The sequence below is a fragment of the Ascaphus truei genome, chromosome 8 (assembly GCF_040206685.1).
Source record: "Ascaphus truei isolate aAscTru1 chromosome 8, aAscTru1.hap1, whole genome shotgun sequence".
In the NCBI taxonomy this organism is placed as follows: Eukaryota; Metazoa; Chordata; class Amphibia; order Anura; family Ascaphidae; genus Ascaphus; species Ascaphus truei.
Genome location: NC_134490.1, coordinates 27,484,470 through 27,504,056, shown reverse-complemented (window position 1 = coordinate 27,504,056; position 19,587 = coordinate 27,484,470). Strand labels below are relative to the sequence as shown.

Here is a 19,587-nt window from a genome sequence, read left to right as displayed (position 1 = left end):
ATGATTTAAGTGGTTTATAGACCATTACTAAGCAGTGTTCTGCCTTAGGCCCGGGCCATAGAGGGGTGAGGCGATCCGAACCGCGCTGATGCTGAGGCTCGCCTGCTGAAATCTGGGCAATTTCATGCCCATACAGGCGAGCCAGCGGCGCGATCGGAGCCGGAGGGAGGTGGTTGGAGGCGGGGCAGTGACGTCGCTGGGCCAATCGCCCGCGACGCACTGACGTCGACGTCACGGCGCCGACACTGCTGTGCTGGGATTGGAGGTTTTCAGCCGACAGCGCGCTTAAAAACAGCTTGGCGCTCGGCTGAAACCTCCATCTCCTCAGCACGCCTGCGGACGCTCGCGTGAGCCCCCTCTCAAGGCATCCTCATTGAGGATGCAGGGGCTCAGCGCGGAGCGTCCGCACGCCTCAGCACGGCCTGTCCTTCTATGGACTCGGCCTTAGAGCACATTTCAGTGCTGGTGACAAAGCAAATATTGTAGCAAAAAGAACAAATTTAGATTTTTTTTGTTTGTTTTGTTTTAAACCGGGCTTCTGTAACTTTAGAGGCTGCAAATACAGGTTTTGCAGGGTGAACCTGCTCGTAACATGAGTGACTTTCAAAACTGAATATCGCTGCCAGTTTCATGAAAATTCTTAGGCTTTATAAAATGGAGTTTGTCCCGTTACTGTGTGTGAAATAATGACCCATCTCTTTAATGGCAGGAGGTACTTTTTTTTTTCTTTCTGTTGCTACACAACAGGGTTGTTTCTTTTTTACCCTGTGTGCAAAACTGGGGCAAACCCTTGTGTAAGGGAATTGCACCAAATGTATCAAGGGAAACATTCCAATTGCACTTAATGGGATTCCTTTTGTTTGGTAAAAAGGGAACTGAGTTTTTTTTGTGGGGGGGAGGGGGGCTAATTTCACATCGGGAGACTGAAGGAACTGTGGAACTTCCAACAAGAATTTGTAAAAGGGTTGTGAATAAATAAGGCAAACTGGGTCATAAAATAGCACCAGATATTTGCACTGATTTTTTGCCCCATTTAAAAAAAAAATTTATTTTATTAAATAATCCCTTAGGGAGGTTAATTCATGGTTAAGACGGGGGTGTAGGAAAGAGGGTTTGGGGTTTTTACAGCACTGCAAGTCCTTCTCTGAGAGGTGCTATCCTTATAGTAGGGATGGATGGCACCTCAATGAAGAGTAATTTTCTGTGCTAGAGGGGAGGATGATAAAAAAGCTTGGAGGAGATTTGAAACTAGGAAGGAGGGGGGGGGGGGGAGACAAGCAAGAGGTCGGTAGCACCAAAATACCCATGGCATCTCCTGCCTCGCGCTGCTCCCGGATTTCATTGAGACATCTTATGAGAGAGGTAGTGTTTGAGATAGATTTTTGTACTAGGAACTTTAACCCACTTTCTCCTCTTTTGTATATTCCACCATCTCTCTAAGTCTAACTACTGAAGGGACACTACATAGCTTTGTTTCATTTTACAAATTGCCACTTACCTCTTTTTGATACATTAGGATTACAGAGGTTACAACTAGTAGTGTCACAGCAGCGGATCTGACACACGATAGGAAAATCTGTGCCTGGCCTATTGTTACCTACCCCCAGCATACTAGCTATGTTCCGTCAACTCTCCTTGCAGTATCACTGCTTTTGAATCCGGGACGCTAACTGTATTTACAATAGGTCTGCACAGCATATTTAGCTTCAGACCATTTACAACTCCCAATTTTTTATCACCTTTTTAACAATACCTACCGTTAATTAATTAATTTATTTATAAAAATGTTTTACCAGGAAGTAATACATTGAGAGTTACCTCTTGTTTTCAAGCATGTCCTGTTAATCTGATCCCATTACTGATTAGGATTACACTACATGTGTGGCCTGACCAGTGGCGTAGCTAGACATGCGTTGCCCCCCCGGGGCAAAACATTTTTTAGGGCCCCATTTTAAGTGAACGTATTCCGTAGATTCAGGAGAAAAATTTGCATAGATTTTAAATTGGAGGATATCTCTCCTCATCATAGTTACGTAGTTACATAGTTACATAGTTACATAGTAGATGAGGTTGAAAAGACATACGTCCATCAAGTTTAACCTATGCTAAATTTAATCTCTCCTCAGCTCTTTCCCCCTCCTCATCATCCCTCCTCATCATCCCTCCTTAGCTCTCTCCCCCTCCTCCAGCTCTCTCCCCCCTCCTCCTCCATGCCTGCCTGTGGGACCGGTTGGTGACAGAGGCAGGCGGCGTGAGATGATGGTACGTGGCAGCGGTCGGGCCACCAGAGTGAAGCAGAGGAGCAGCCGGCAGAGGAGTTAGGAGTTGCACAGAGGAAGAGTAGGATGGCCGTGGAGGAGCGCGCTGTAGCAGCATAGACACCGGAAGTAAGAAAGACTTCAGGGTCGGGCCGCTGGGGCGTGCTCCTTCCAGGCTCTCCTTCTCTGCATCACCTCCCGCGGCGGCCTCTATCTGGGGGAGAAGAGAGAGATGGTCAGCAGGGCCACCAACGGGTGGAGGGGGGGAAGAGTGGGCCCCCAAGATTGCTGGCCCCCAGTCTTTGCTCGGGCTGCCCGGGCTACAGCTACGCCCCTGGGCCTGAGGGTCATCTACATTTTGAACTCTTGAGCTCTATCAGAAAGTTTGAGTTTGACTACTAAGGCTAAGGCCCCGCTCCCTCAGTCAGCGCTCCCGCACTGCAGACAGGCGGGGCGCTGACAGACACAGACCGCGATATGCGGTCTGTAGGGAGCGGGAGTGGGAGGCTTGAGCGGGAGGGGGGGCGTGGCTTGAGCGGAGGGACCCGCTACTCCCCCCCTCCCTCCACGGGCTCGGGCTGGAGCTGCTGATGGAAGGTAATCAAAAGCAACACACACACACACACAGGCACTCATACACACACACACACAGGCACTCATACACACACACACACAGGCACTCATAAACACACACACACACACTCACAGAGGCAGGCACTCACGCACTCAGGCACACACATACATAAACACAGATAGGCACTCAGACACACACATACACAAACACAGACAGGCACTCACGCTGCTTTCCCTCCACACTCCTCCCCGCTCCCCGAAGCCTCTCCTCCTCCCGAAGCCTCCCACTTCATTGGCTCACAGCCACACCACGTGACGCGTCAACGCTAGGGATGACAATTCTCTTGAATCCCCTGGTTGCTGACGCGTCACAGCGTGTAGTGAGCTGTGCAGCCAGGGGGGACCGGGACCGGCTTGGGAGGATTCCCCTGCTGGTGGGGAACTCTCGTGTGGCCGCCCGCACCGCCGGGCGCAGCGGGTCCCAGCCCTAATGCCCATCCACATGTGAATGTTTTCACTTTATTAGCAACCATCTAAAACGGAGGTATAATTTTGTTTAGTTCGCTCTCTGTATTTTCTTATTCTTTACATATATATATATATATATATATATATATATATATATATATATATATATATATATATATATATATATATATATATACAGTGTTCGACAAACCTATACATTTGCTCGCCCCGGGCGAGTGGATTTAACCCCCGGGCGAGTAAATATTGGCCCAAGCAGCACACGTTTGGTAATAGGTGGCGAGTAGATTTTTTTGTGTGGCGAGTAGATTTTTTGGTGATTTGTCAACCACTGTATATATATATATATATATATATATATATATTTCTGAAAGCACTGTATGTTTGTCTGCATGGCCTGTGTCCCTAGGGCCAATCGCATTGCACCTTTGGTCTGTCACTCAGGCCATGCCTGCCCCCACAAACCTCTCATTGGCCTGCGGCCAACACCACTGCCACACTGTCCCACCCCTCACTGACTCTCATTGGCCTGCGGCCAACACCACTGCCACACTGTCCCACCCCTCACTGACTCTCATTGGCCTGCGGCCAACACCACTGCCACACTGTCCCACCCCTCAGTGAGCTTTGGGAACGCTTCAAAGCACCTAACCCTCACTGCTCTGGGAGATTTGGGAACGCTACACACCACCTAATCCTCACTGCTCTGGGACCACGCTTCAAAGCAACAAACCCTCACTGCTCTGGGGCCACGCTTCACAGCTCTCAACCCACAAAACCCTCACCGCCTGCTACCACAGAACTGCGTAATCAGGTACAGAATCTGAACTATATAAACATTGCTTTCAGCACTCCAACATTACACACGCTCACACAACACCGCACGATCACCTCCACACACCGCACGAACACGCAGCGCATACCAACGGACACTGCCTCTTCAAAACACCCCCCTCGACCACCACCCCCTCCCACACTAATGCAGACCACGACTGCATGCCACAGCTCTCCCGCTACCGCAGCCCCTCCCCCCCCCCCCCACCCGAACAGCCAACGCACGCAGCTCCTCCGGAGCCCGCAAAAACCACACACACACACCATTAACCTCTCCCCCCCCCACCCCCCTCCCGAGACCACTATCATACTTACATACCCACAGGACAACGCACGCAGCTACTCCGGAGGCCGCAAAAAACACACACACACCATTAACCTCTCCCCCCCTCCCGAGACCACTATCATACTTACATAACCACCGGACAACGCACGCAGCTACTCCGGAGGCCGCAAAAACCACACACACACACCATTAACCTCTCCCCCCCCCCCACCCCCCTCCCGAGACCACTATCATACTTACATACCCACCGGACAACGCACGCAGCTACTCCGGAGCCCGCAAAAACCACACACACACACCATTAACCTCTCCCCCCCTCCCGAGACCACTATCATACTTACATACCCACCGGACAACGCACGCAGCTACTCCGGAGGCCCAAACACATTTTTCAATAATATTACATAACATTCACATGACATTACAAGTTTCAAATACAACATTTACACATACTTATTCACAGTTCACATCCCGGGCAACGCCGGGTCTCTCAGCTAGTATATATATATATATATATATATATATATATATATATATATATATATATATATATATATATATATATATATATATATATATATATATATATATATATATAACTACATTATTTAATTCAAGTTTTTTTTTTTTTTTACTCCATTTCACTTTTCAACTAATTGTGTACTATATCAGTGTGCAGCATTCAGTGGGATTTTCTTTTATGTAATCAATATAAAATAATCAAATCTAAACCAATGTGGCTAAATCAACCGGTAAGGGAAAAAATGGAACGGAAGAGGCAGGCATTTAGATTCTTAGGTCCAGATCCACAAAAGGGTGCTAAACTTTAGCACACCTTATACTCCCATGATGGGGGTAAAGGCGTGCAGAAGCATAGCACCCTTTCGTGCGGGAAGCATTTTGTCATGTAACTTTTATACATTAATGTATTTATGTATATACTTATTTACACACTGTCGTTATTATCACACAGTGCGATAATAAACACTCTGTGACCAACCCTTATCTATGTTCAATTTCCAGCAAAGGATTTGAGGTTTTTCTAACCAACTTATCAGTGTAATTGGGTTCCTTGGAAGAAATATACCAAGAATGTGCAAGTATTTATAACACTGGTAAAATATATATTTCTGTTATCTTAGCTTACAAGTGAATTGTAGTGTGAAAAATTGCACTCAGCTGCCTGAGCAATGAAAATTAAATCAGCATAAGCAGACAGTCTATGGGCCACTACAAAGGCCTGCTTTGCCCCCGTGGGGCTTCCAGTTTAAGAGCCGTGCTTTATAATATTCAGAAACAAAACGTTCCAAATGCCCAGAAATCCGAACTTATAGCAGCTGCTAACATTAAATTAACGTATTACATTACATTAAATATACATGGCGAGAACATGTTTGTGAACCCTAATGATAATTACGTAAATTCTATAGTTTTTCCATGATAACCTTCTTGAATCAAAATGAGTTTTTTCTTAATTATCCAATAGGGTTTATATGAACTAATTCCATGTCATTGGAAACAAAATGATGTATGAATTAGACCATGAGTAATTAAGAGTCAGGGTATGTGCAAAAGTAAGTGAAACCCTGGTTTTGAGCAAAGTAGAAAAAACAAATGGGCACTACTCCCTTGCACCGACACAAGCTTTGTAGATTAAAAAATAAATTTTATTACAAAGCTTGTGTCGGTGCAAGGGAGTAGTGCCCATTTGTTTTTTCTACTTTGCTCATTACTTTGGAATGGAGCACACAGAGGTCTCATACCAGTAGCAGGTGCAAAATCACCAGTATCCAGCGGAGGCGGTATCCAGACTATCTACGCGCCGGAGCGCACTGCATGCCGGGTCCCCAGCCAGAGCGCAGCTGTTCGTTACCTGCACGCGACCCTTTCGTCATCAATACCGACGGGCTGAGGATTTGGTGCGTACACCAGCCGGCAGAGCGGAAGCGGCATCCGTTAGAGCCTTGCGCAGGAGCGCCCTACTTTCCTGGTTCCCGCCTATCATTCAGGTTACGGGGGTTCTGCACTTGCACAGATCAGCGGATGGGATGGGGTGGCTAGGATACTAACCGATTAAGGGCAGCAGTTTGGGACATTATGTGAGTTTACAGGTGGTGTGTCTGCAGTCAGATCACCATGTACCTCTAGTTCTTTTATCTGCATTTGGCCCTCGGTTGGTTAAAGTTATATCTCAGTAGCCACCCCTTATTCATTAAATGTATTACTTCATATTACCTGCATTGAGACCACTTCTCTTGTTGAACTTGGACAGTGGCTGTATAATCTACCATATACCTCTACATGGTTGTTTTAGCATTGGAATATTGGAGGTCATTCTCCACCTTTTTTCTTGAAACCCTGGTTTTGTCAGCTCAATTAAAGGGGATAATTAGAATCAGGTGTTTAAATATGTAGGTAGATCTTCAGGGGGTGAGTTTGGAAGGCCCCACCATATACAGTATAAAGATCAGAAACTTTGTGAGTTTGGTCTTCACCATACAGGTGTGTGGAAACACATCATGCCATGATCAAAATATATCTCTGTGGACTTCAAAAAAGCAGTTGTTGATGCCCATCTGTTTAGAAAGGGTTATAAAACCATTTCTAAGAATTTGGGCTCAACCAATCCACTGTCAGACAAATAGTCTACACATGGAGGAAGTTCACGACCAGTCACTCTACCCAGGAGCAGTCATCCTACCAAAATCTCTCCAAGAACAAACCGGCAAATCATCCAGGAAGTCACAAAGAACCGACAGAGTAACATCCAAGGATCTGCAGGCCACTCTTGCCTTGGCTAATGGGATTGTTCATGACTCAACTATCAGAAAACGCCTGAACAAGAATGGTGTTCATGGAAGAATAGTCAGGAGGAAAGCACTGCTCTCTAAAAAGAACATTGCTGCCTGTCTGAAGTTCGCCAAAGAGCACATAGATGATCCACAAGACTTCTGGAACAATGTTCTCCCGGGCAGACGAGTCAAAGGTAGAAAATTTGGGCTTCAATGAGAATGGTTATGTTTGGCGAAAACCAAACACTGCGTTCGAAGTGAAGAACCTCATGCCAACCGTCAAGCATTGTGGTGTTTGGGGTTGCTTGGCTGCCTCAGGACCAGGACGGCTTGCCAACATTGACACAACCATGAATTCTGCACTCTATCAAAAGAGTCGAGAGGAGAATGTCAGGCCTTCCGTCCGTGAGCTGAAACTGAAGTGAAAGTGGGTCATGCAGCAAGACAATGATCCTAAACATACAAGCAGATCTACAAAAGAATGGTTGCAGAAGAAGAAAATCCGCATTTTAGAATGGCCTGGTCAAAGTCCGGACCTAAAGCCCATTGAAATGTTGTGGCAGGACTTGAATCCAGCTGTTCATGCACGGAAGCCCTCAAATGTCAGTGAGTTGAAGCAGTTCTGTAAGGAGGAATGGGCCAAAATTCCTCAAAACCGATGTGAGACACTGACCAGCAGTTACAGGAAACGCTTAGTTGAAGTCATTGCTGCTCAAGGGGGCGCCACCAGGTACTGACTAAAGGTTCAAATAGTTTTTCACTCATGGATATTGAATGTTGAATCATTTGTGAATAAATAAATGTTGGAAAAGTATCACGTTTTTGTCATTTGTTTGATCAGGTTATCTTTATCTATTATTAGGATTTAGATTAAGATCTAATAACATTTTAGGTTTGAAATATGTGAAAATCCTAAGGGGTTCACAAACTTTTTCTCGCCGCTGTAGGTATTTTCTATTCGAGCATCTATCTCAGTCAATTTTATTTAAATATAGCCCCCGTATCCCTCAGGGGATTGTCACATGCTGCGGCTTAGTCAATAGGGCGGCTGCATTTGCAATTAAGGCCTTTTCAGTGCAAGGGAGCCTGCGCTGGCAGTTCTGAATAGAGACAGTTAAGACAGGCCGCAGTTACATGTTGCTAGGCAACCAGTGAAGCTGTGAGAGATTACAGCTTAGACAGCTTTTAAAAAGAGTGTCAGTTGGAGCTGGGAGCTGGGAGAGTTAGGGTGTGTGTGCAGGGAGCAGTAGCCCCTAGCACTAGGCCTAGTTACCCCCAGAGGTCCCAGATAAGTTACCATTCCCCAGTTTGTGGTTGCTTCAGGGACAGGCCCTACGTAAGGAGATCTGCCCCTTTAGCTATTTGGTTAAGTTAGGACACACTCAGTGTCGAGCAGCCTGATTGCTGGGTCTGGGCTCAGACCCCTCAGTTACATAGAGACTATCTTCGTGGAGGCCAAGCCAAGCAGTGACTGTGGCCTGCCGGCTACAGGCGGATCCCCGTCAAGGTACAGACGGTGTGGAGCTGTCGTGATATTATCCACGCTGGAAGTCACCCCACGCGTAGGAGGACATCACGTCGGATCAGACGGATCCATACCGGTTGTATAGCGGTACCCGCGGGCTGGAGCCCCGGGCAGGTATCTATAAATAGTGCACCAACACGTCCAGGGATAGCGCTATCTCCATCACACGTGGGTGGGTTTGGACATAAGGTACTCTGGGGAATACTTATGTTGATGTGTGCACTCGGTGCACTTCTATGTGTATGGCTATATGCATTATTCTGTGTGGTACAGGTACCGAAGACATTAGTATTAGCAATAGTAAACAGTTATTAGCATACACTGTGTGCGTGTCTTATTATTGTGGTTCCTGTAAGAGGACCATCCCACTCAGATGGGAACCCTTACAGGTGGAGGCGCTGTGTACGACGAATTGGGTAACCCCAGGCTCCCAGTGGCGGAGGTTCAGGTCTTCTATGAGCCTATCAGGTAACGCACCACACCAGGTAACATAAGTGTAGATTTCCCCACATGGTCCCCATCTGCGATTAGGGGGGGGGGGGAAAGGTGTTACATAAACAACTAGCTACACTGAACTGCTCACAGGCGTAGGAGGGGAAGGGTCAGATTTGCGGTTGGTAAAGGTCAGTACAGTATTAGTGATGAAGGTATTATCTCGCAGATATGTATCTCTGGCGGCTATTAGGACCTCTGCCCCAGAGAACTATTCGCATTACCTTATCTTGTCTATCTTGAGCCAGGCAGTGATATCCAACCAGATCTCCTTTCCTCTCCCTCCCCACCCCCTAGAGTTATTACAGATACACACTAATCTCTGCTGAAATGCTCCGGATTTTTTTAAACTACAAGTCAGGAATTGTTATTGTTTCTTTCCACACGTCTTTCGAATGAGCTCAACTCTTCTGAGTTTTTTTTAACAATACAGTATGTAAATAAAAGTGACGTTTTATGCCCCTGGCTGTGCTCCATCACTGTGCTCTGTCCTTAGATCTCCTTTTAGTTCTCTCTTGTTTGTTTTTGCATGGCGGCGTGCAAACTTTTTTGCTGCGCCCCCCCCCCCCCGTCTGCTCTCCTCCGTTGTGAGCCCCCTCACCTCGCGCGGCAAATGGCGCCGCGGGGTTGTGAGACATTGCGTCACCTGCCACGGCAACCGTGATGTCACATGACCCCGCGGCGTCAAATGACGCAACGTTGCCATGGTCACGCGTCCTGAAGCCGGCTGAATCCCGGTAAGTAGAGGTTGCAAAGGCATCGCGCGTTCCCCCGGAATTTAATTGAAATGCCTTGGGGAAAGCGTGGGACCTCTGCAACCGCCCGCGCCCCCCCAAATTTTTTCGCACCCCCCCCCAGTTTGCGCACCGCTGGTCTAGCACATTGGTGCTCGACTCCAATGCTCAAGACCCCAGCCCCACTCCCCCCTCCAAAAGATCAGCTTTTAAGGATATCCCAGCTTCAGCACAGGTGGCTTTTTTATTTTTAAATTATCTAGTTCCCTCTTCTGTATTTATTTACGGATAGACCCTACATATAAATAGATGTGTATACCAAACCACTTACTGTAAAAGTAAATTAAATGAACTGTTTTTAAGAAACAGTAAACGAACACTAGGTGGCGCTAGAACACAAGGTTGGAAAATTAGACTTAAAAATGTAGAAAATATTCAACACGATTATTGTGAGTTTGCACAATATGATTTTTAATGTTTTTTTTTTTTACATCATTGGAATGGGGGCCTCAGGTCATGAGATACTCACTGGTGTAGATACTAGGTTTTAAGTTCTCTCCTTGACACAACAATATGGCCACCAAATCTGCATGTCAATAGTGAGCTGCAACGTCATTGGTTGCCGTTTGCTATTGGCCAAGCGGGCAGCCATGTTGTTTCTCTAAGGGGATCAGTGACACATTACAGGTAATTATCTCAGGAACAGGAGGGGGCCCCTGGTTCGGAAAATAACACGGTAAAGCACCTGCTCCAATTATGTACAAAATAAATGTAGTTTTTTTAGCGGGATTATATTCTTTATTAGTCTTCTCAAATACAAACTTGGGAGTGGACAGATGGTCATGTATTAGTCTCCCAGCTTAGGCCGAGCTCATACTCCGCTTGCTTGCGAGAGTGCGAGCTCCGTCCGTGCCGCGCTGCTGTAGCACAGGAGATCTGAGCTCGTAGAGTAGCATGCGTTTGGGGGCATGGTGGAGGCGTCCAGAAGCTGGTTCGCCCTCATTGGCTGAACCAGCTCACGTTACGCCTGAGAGGACAAAATGTATTGCACGCAAGCGACACTGGCAGCATAAACCCGGCCTTAGGCAAGAAAACACATTTATTAAAGAAAAACCTTCTCATTTAAACCAGTGGTATTTGTTGTTTGTTCACTCTGGTGCACTGGTTTTGCACTGGTTTTGCAGTAGTTTTGCATCTGGGAGACTTTTTATTAAATGACCCCCTTACTTTTATCATAGTAAGCTGCAGTATTTTAGTAACCAAACTCTGTGAGCTTTTGGTCATCTCCTCTTTTTTTTTTTTTTTTTTTAACTCCCATCCCAGTACATCCCAGTACATCCCAGTACATCCCAGTACATTACGGGTGACCAAACATCCCGGTTTAGGCCTCGTTCAGGGTGCCTGCTTCGTGACGTGCGCGCGCTTACACTTCCAAAACAAAGTATTTCAACTCAATATCTGTTGTCAGGGTAGCAGCTTTCCTTGTCTCCAACAGTTTGTATAAACAACTCAAGTTGTTTTTTCGAGCTGCAGCAGCATCACTGGTACTTCGGCAGCCAATTAAATCATTCGGGAAAGTGTAGTCAGAAGAGCAACACCCATCCCTATCCTCAGGTCTGCAGACCCGCCTCCTGAACGCTTGAAAGGGTCTGCTGGGCATGATGTGCACACATCGCCCCGCAGACTGACGCGCGCACACGCGGACGCGCGCCCTTCACCTCCTGTCTCTGCCACCCTGAACGAGGCCTTAGCCAGGACAGTCACGATTTTTAAGGAACTGTCCCGGTTTTGCTGAGGGGTAGCAGGTTCTGCAGCACAATGACTCCTCCGGCCATTAGGTGGCACTCAGTGACTCCTTTTCTCCCTGGCTGCAGTGCACTGGTAATGAGAACGTAAGGTAACGTGTGTGTGTGTGTGTTTCTTTTTCTATTTATCCAACTGGGTGGGGGGAGGGGAGAGAGAGAGACATTGGGGTGGGGAGGAGGGAGACTTGGAGGGGAAGGGAAAGAGACACATTGGGGGAGAGAGACATGAGGGGAGGAAGAGACATTGGGGGGAGGTGAAGGGAGGGATGGAAAGAGACACTGGGGGAGAAGGGGGGAGAGACTGGGGGGAGAGAGAGACAGAGACACTGGGGGAGAGAGAGTGACTGGGGAGAGAGACTGAGGGGAGAGGGAAAGGGGGAGAGAGGGGCTGGGGGAGAGAGACAGACAGACACTGTAAGGAGGATGAGAAAAAGAGACACGGGGGAAGGGAGAGAGAGACACCGGTGAGAGAGAGACTGGGGGAGAGGGGAAAAGAGAGACTTGCGGGGAGGGGGAGAGATGAAGAGACTGTGAGGGATGGGAAGAGAGAGACTGGGGAGAGGGGAAGAGAAAGTGACTGGGTAGAGAAAAATAGATTGGGGGGAAAGGGAGATGGACTCGAGTTATGGGCGAGACTGGAGAAGACTAGGGAGAGGGGAGAAAGAGAGATGAGGTGGGGGGGAGAGAGAGGATTAATAATAGGACATACATGTGGTCGCTATTAGATAAATACCATTATAATATTTATTTTTAAGTGATGTAATTTTTTTTTTAATGTTTCCCGGTTTCTACTTTTTAAATCTTGTCACCCTGTGGCTTTTAATGTTTCTGCATTTCTTAGGCCGAACAAGGAATGGATATGCAGTCTCGTGGCATGATGTCTTACGACAGCAACACTGATGCTGTGCAGTCTGCAGAATCAGGCCTGTCGACGTCAGTCGCACACCCAGGTTGTTGAGCATGAAGGTGGGATCCGGTTTGTACAGCTATGGCCTGACAAGGGAAAAGGCCAGCCAGCCAACGCCTCCGGGTCCGGCTCTCTCCCCCTGCACCCCCCCCCCCCTCCTTCAGCAGCACTGTGCAGGATTGTTCACATTCTTCTACAGTATTTCATTTTTCCAGCTCCAAGAACCAAAGCTTGGCTTTATGCAGCCTTACTTTGCTGTACTTTGACAAAAGAATATCACTTTCAGATTTTGTGTCCACATATATACATTTCCCTAATAATCCTCTAACTGTAGAGAGCTGGAGACCCTAACCAAGAAAATACACTGCTTTCTAAAATCGAACCAAGAGTGGGAGGTTTTTTAAAAACAATAATACTCAAGTAATAAACAGCAGCACTAAGGTCTTTGTCTACAGCCAGAACATTAATGCTTTTTAATTATCACTTTTATTCCCTACGCACCCCAGCTATAACTCATGATAAAGTTGATCTGTTGCAAATCAGATTTTCACATTTTGGACTAAAAGGTTTAATATTGGTCAACAAAGATTTTCTTTCGATATTTATACCTCTACAAAAGTTCTAGTAATCACGTGAATAATCTACTTTATGAAATCTATTTCTCAATTCATGACCTTGTTGTAAAAAACATCCTGCTCTACTGTATATAGTTTATTAGAGGTCAAATACACTGTCCCACCAGGATGCTTTTGATGAGTGAGAAGTGGTAACTAATTTTAGCATTTACGTGGTGTTCCTATAGCTCTATTTCCTAAAACATTTAGTTTTGACATTGCTACTGTATCTATATAGAACACAAAAGGGAGAGGATAGGGAGTGATCACAAAACTATACTAATTGAAATGAATAAGTGAACAAATAGTTTTGATAATCATTAAGTGGGTGCAAACTGTGAACTGAAAAGTGAATCAGGAAAAACGAAGGAGCACAAAATGATTGTGCCCCTAAAAGAATTCACTAAACTTCACACCACTGGAATAAAATGTAGATTTTAATAGATTACTTAAAACATATATTACCAAAGGAATGTGTAACGTGATTAAAAAGAAATTAAATCAACAATACTTAGCATCTATGTCGTCAAATTATTATGATAGAAATCCCCTATTAACCAGCTATTGATGGTGGGGTATGGAAGGCATAGAATGCTATGAGTCAGGGTGTAACCCCCTCTGGGTCAGCTAACAGACCAGATAATAAGTGTAAACGTCAGCGAGGAAAGGAGTTGGATAAATACACAGTCCACCTAGTATAGTGATGTGTTATTCAAGCACCTCAGTCATGTATCTGGTTAAGTGCAGATTAGAAGGTGCAGGCACCATAAGTGTACATTGAATAGCTAACACTCATGGAGCAGCTAACAAAGCAGTTAAATAAATTCACAGCACAGACGCTGTAAAAACACATCTATAACTAGGTGGATAAATGACAACAAACCTCACGGACTAGCGACACTAGACTTAAATAGAAAGGTGTCATGATCTGTATCAACTGAACCAGGAGACTACTGACACTACATTAAAACAGCTCCAAGTAGGAGACTGACAACATTGCACGTCCAACGCGCGTTTCCCTCCAGCTATGGAGCTTCATCAGGGACAAATTTAAACAGCTCCAAGTAGGAGACTGACAACATTGCACGTCCAACGCGCGTTTCCCTCCAGCTATGGAGCTTCATCAGGGACAAATTTTCCCCTGATGAAGCTCCATAGCTGGAGGGAAACGCGCGTTGGACGTGCAATGTTGTCAGTCTCCTACTTGGAGCTGTTTTAATGTAGTGTCAGTAGTCTCCTGGTTCAGTTGATACAGATCATGACACCTTTCTATTTAAGTCTAGTGTCGCTAGTCCGTGAGGTTTGTTATCATTTCTCCACCTAGTTATAGATGTGTTTTTACAGCTTCTGTGCTGTGAATTTATTTCACTGCTTTGTTAGCTGCTCCATGAGTGTTAGCTATTCAATGTACACTTATGGTGCCTGCACCTTCTAATCTGCACTTAACCAGATACATGACTGAGGTGCTTGAATAACACATCACTATACTAGGTGGACTGTGTAATTATCCAACTATAACAATCCTTTCCTCACTGACGTTTACACTTATTATCTGGTCTGTTAGCTGACCCAGAGGGGGTTACACCCTGACTTATAGCATTCTATGCCTTCCATACCCCACCATCAATAGCTGGTTAATAGGGGATTTCTATCATAATAATTTGACGACATAGATGCTAAGTATTGTTGATTTAATTTCTTTTTAATCACGTTACACATTCCTTTGGTAATATATGTTTTAAGTAATCTATTAAAAGCTACATTTTATTCCAGTGGTGTGCAGTTTAGTGAATTCTGTTAGGGGCACAATCATTTTGTGCTCCTTCGTTTTTCCTGTATCTATATAGGACAACGTAAGTTAAAAAAAATGGAATAACATAAGGATCACAAGAAGTGAAGTTTAAATGAAGATTGTTGTTTTTAAATATTCAACAAATAAAATTGAATTCTTGTTTTTGTGCCATTTCAAATAAAATGCAAATCATCAATATACCCTTTATACAACACAATATCAGAGCAGTCAGGCTTTACAGTTGTAAATACACAGCACGTTCCTACAACGCCCGTAGAGATGTTAGTATAAATTGGACAAATTTAGTGCCCCTCTGCAATGCCAACAAAAAGAAAATAATTGTGAGTTAAAATATCCTTAAGAAAACATTTGATCTGTGCTTGTTAATAATCTCCACATACATTTAAAAAAAAAAAAAAAAAAAACATTTCATCTAGTGGTGTGTTCTATCATAATGTACGAAGTGCCCCATCAAAATGTACATTTCCACATTGCCAACAATACATCTGCTTTTCTTTTCCAGAAAATAAGAAAATCAATCGCCAAAGGCTCTGCATACACATCAATACTGTATAGTGTGACAGATTGTCTCCCAGGAAGCTTATTCTTGATACAATGGATGTTCTCAAGCTCTTATGGACCATTCCATGATGAAAGATAGGATTTTTGAGTCATTTCATAGAGTAAAGAAAATCCCTCTGTAAAGAACCAATGGATTTATTGTTGTTGTGGGAATTGATCTACAGTAGCTCCCTAATGACACAACGAGATCTAATATGGTGCAAGTTGGACTTTGAATGGCATACAGCGTGGAACGTTATTGATTAATTTAGTAGCAGTGCTGTGAGATGATTGTTAAAAGTATTTTGAGTAATATAACAAAGAGAATTCTCAATTAAGCTCAAAGACGCCATTCCAAAAGTTGATGTGGCAGCAGTACTTGGGAGATTTACCGGGAAGCAAGCACAGCGGTCGTTCCCGTTCATCAGGACAATGCTATTGTCATCCAAGCATGAAGATGCCATAAGGTACATCTTATTTAAGCAGCAATTGTTTAAGAAATGTAATTCTCACCCACTTGCACATGATAAAATTCATCCTTGGAGCACTTTCTTGATATATATACTACAGTACAGTCTGTCTTTTGGAGGAATAACGCCACAAGAAGGCAGCCGACTCACTCTTCAAACATGATCTCACGTCTGCCGCTGATTCACTGAATTGACCGTTTTGAAGCAAAACCATCAGGACTCAGATCTAGAGCCAACCTTTATAGAATTGTTTTCAGCACAGATGGTTAAAAACAGTTATGCTAAAATTATTTCAATACAGAACACTACTTTTTTTTATTTTCTGTTGAATATGAAGCCACTTTTTTTCATGTGCAATAGTTGAGAAAAGCATTAGTCCAACATGTGCACAATTGGCCTTTATTGTATGCTGGCTGTTCTTGAACAAGAAAAGAAAGTTAATTTATGATGTCATTAAGCACTGCTTGAGGGGCTATAATATTGCAGAATAAAATGTGTAAACATTCCAAAGAAACAATGTACTCCATATTTGTTGTTTAATGTGAAATGAAAATATACCACAGATAAGTGTAGGCGTTTATTGTACTATCTCGAAGCATTTGCCAATCTAAGCTTTAACCGCCTTGTTCTGTTCAGAGGACTGTAAAACTTATATAAATAGATCTGAATGGTCCAATTGTAAAGCAAGTATAGTTTATGTAATGGGGACAAATGTTCAGTGACTTAATGCTGGTGACTTCTGGCTTTACTTTTAAATAACTGAAATGCTGTCTTATGAGCTGTTTTACATATTGCAGAGAATGCATTTTTTGACACATGAATAGTTGGGTTGATAGATTTATTTGGCTGTTCTGTGTGTCTGTGCCTTTAAATAATAGTAAAGGCGAACCCCTTACTAGTTTGAAAAATACACGGTTTTATTAATGCTGATTTATGAAGTTATTCGGCCCATGTTTACTAAGCAGTGCTATACTATAAGACCCCCTTCCAGTACAGTAGGGCACCTTACAGCTCATTCAAGTGAAAATGTATAGATACATAGTGTATGTTATGGGGAGAAGTGATGGAAGGGGTTTAAAAAAATTGTAGTACTGGAGCTGGCCTAAAAAACACCTGCATTGGTTAAATTATGGGAGAAAGTTTTTTTTTATTTTTATTTTTTTTACCTTATTTTAAAATGGTGTATGTATTGTTTATTCTCTAAAATCAGAGAGGTAGAGAACCTTTTAGAAATAAGTTAATGTAGCGTAGTCTTCCCTATCTTACTCTTTTTCTCACAAAAGAGTGAGGACACACAAAGTATGCCTTTTGTAACTCTTAAAACTTGCAAATCATAATCTCACCTGAACTAGGCCTGATTGCTCCATTTTTTTTAACACTACAGCACCATTTATCAAGTCTCTCACGTATGCATTGACTCCTCCATCTCTTACCCTTTTTCACATTTGTGCTATTACTAAATCTTGCAGATTGTGCCCCTGCAACACTGCCAGAATCCACCTTCTCCTCTGGTGCTCTACAACTAAATCTCTCATGCATGCCCTCATTATTTCCTGACTTGACTTTTGCAACCTGCTCCTCTCTGGCTCTTCTGCCTCTCAACTGCGTACGCTACAATTTCTTGCAAAATACTGTTGCTATAGTTATTTCACTCTCTGCTATGTCTGTCTCTGCCCCTCTCCTCCCAAAATGCCTTCAAGGGCTCACCATCAAATCTGCATTAACTAAAACATACTACTTCTCTCCTTCAAAGCTGTACATTCTTCTACACCCACTTACGGTACATCTGAGTTTAATCTCTCTGCTGAAGATTGTCTCCTCTCTGCTCCATTTATCCACTACTACTGTGCTCACGTCTGAAACATTTCTCACTTTTGCCTCCCTAACTGCGGAATAGCTTTCACTAATCCACAAGACACCGTCTTGTCTTTGTTGTCTGAGTAAATTGCTCCCCACTTGAAAAAAAAAAGTCTCTAACATTTTTTGCAGTCACTATAGAACACGGTAACGATTACAGGATAGGCTACCCAAGATTAAACAGTCGGCCGCCTTGGGCCCTGCACCTTCGGGGGGGGGGGAGGTGGGCTGTGCTCCCGCCTAGTCGGCTCCGGGATCCTACATCCACCCAATTGAAGGGGAGAGCTGGATGAGAGAGTGCGGGGCCTCCGGACCGGCAGAGAGAAGTAGGTGTGGTAGGAGGGGGTGGTGTCTGTGTGTCTCATGGTGACAGACATAAAAAGACGCCACGGCGTCATATGACAACATGTTGCCATGGCAATGTGACATCATATTACGTCATGACACCGCGAGGCTGCCAGGGGAGGTCTGTCCGGCAGCTTTTTTTTTCCCGGGGGAGGCCCCGCAAAGCCTAAGGCCAGCAAATGACAACATACAATTTGATGGCAGATATGGCAGATAAGAACTTGGGGAAAAAAGAGAGATCCAGCGCTACACGGATTTCAAGATAATGAATTTATTGTGCCACACTATAAGAACTTGGATCACCTAGTCTGCCCCTTTTTTCCTGCTGTAATATATCAGGCATTAATTAATTCTTTGCTTTATTTCATATTTAAGATAACCTTATATCCATCCCAAACATTTCTAAATTCCTTTACTGTGTTAGCCTGTATTACCTCCTTTTAGGTAGTACTGCCTAACATTTCCCCTGAGCCTCCCACGCTCCGACTTCAGTGCATGACGTCTTGTTCTTCATATAGAGAATCAATGACCATGCTGAGCCATAAAGCATCTTATGGGACCATTCAAGTCAATGGGCCATAGGGGGCCTTACGGCTTAGCACTGCTACAGTAAGTAAATATGTCACCTAATGTTTTCTTGTGGATCATCTTCCTTAACTATGAAAGAAGTGTCATGCTAGCAGCATAGTCAATGCACTTACTGTATATACTTTGTATCTAACACCTTCTGTCACGTTCTTGGGCTGAAAGGAGCTCTAGATATTTGACTATTTATATTATCGTAGCAGACCTAATGGCACTGCTGCTTCAAGTTTATTATTTTTAGAAGGCTTGTGAAAAACTTTCTAGTGAAATTGTGTAACTGTTCTTCTGCCAGCGGTTGCCTAACATCCTGAAAGGTAAGAGTATCCATTTAGTAGTCAATGCCAAAATGGTAAAAGGGAAAACAAGTTGGCTTTGTGTTAAAAAGTTAAAGCTGCAGTTCAAGCAATATCCTACATGTTTTTTTAAAAAAAAAATTTTAAATCAGTTCTGCACTATGAGAAAATAATTGTAGCATTTAAAAAAAAAACAATTTAAGCCATTCTTTATGTATTCTAATGTAACAAACATTTTTGTTCCTATAGCAACCATTTACAAAGTCACATCCCCTTCCCCTTCCGAAACAGCATGACCTTTTTGAGCCCTGCCCCCTCTAGCAGTTTACCAATTGAATCAAGTGCCTGCCTGGTCACATGATCTTCCTAACAGAACTT

The 19,587-nt window shown here is 44.2% G+C and overlaps 1 long non-coding RNA gene across 1 annotated transcript; it reads left to right on the top strand.

Moving 5' to 3' along the window:
- The first annotated feature begins 11,607 nt into the window (after positions 1–11,607).
- LOC142501279 (uncharacterized) lies at positions 11,608–17,278 on the top strand. Its single transcript, XR_012803454.1, has 3 exons — positions 11,608–11,877; positions 12,627–12,751; positions 15,622–17,278. It is a non-coding gene; the product is annotated as an uncharacterized LOC142501279 (long non-coding RNA).
- Positions 17,279–19,587: the final 2,309 nt, after the last annotated feature.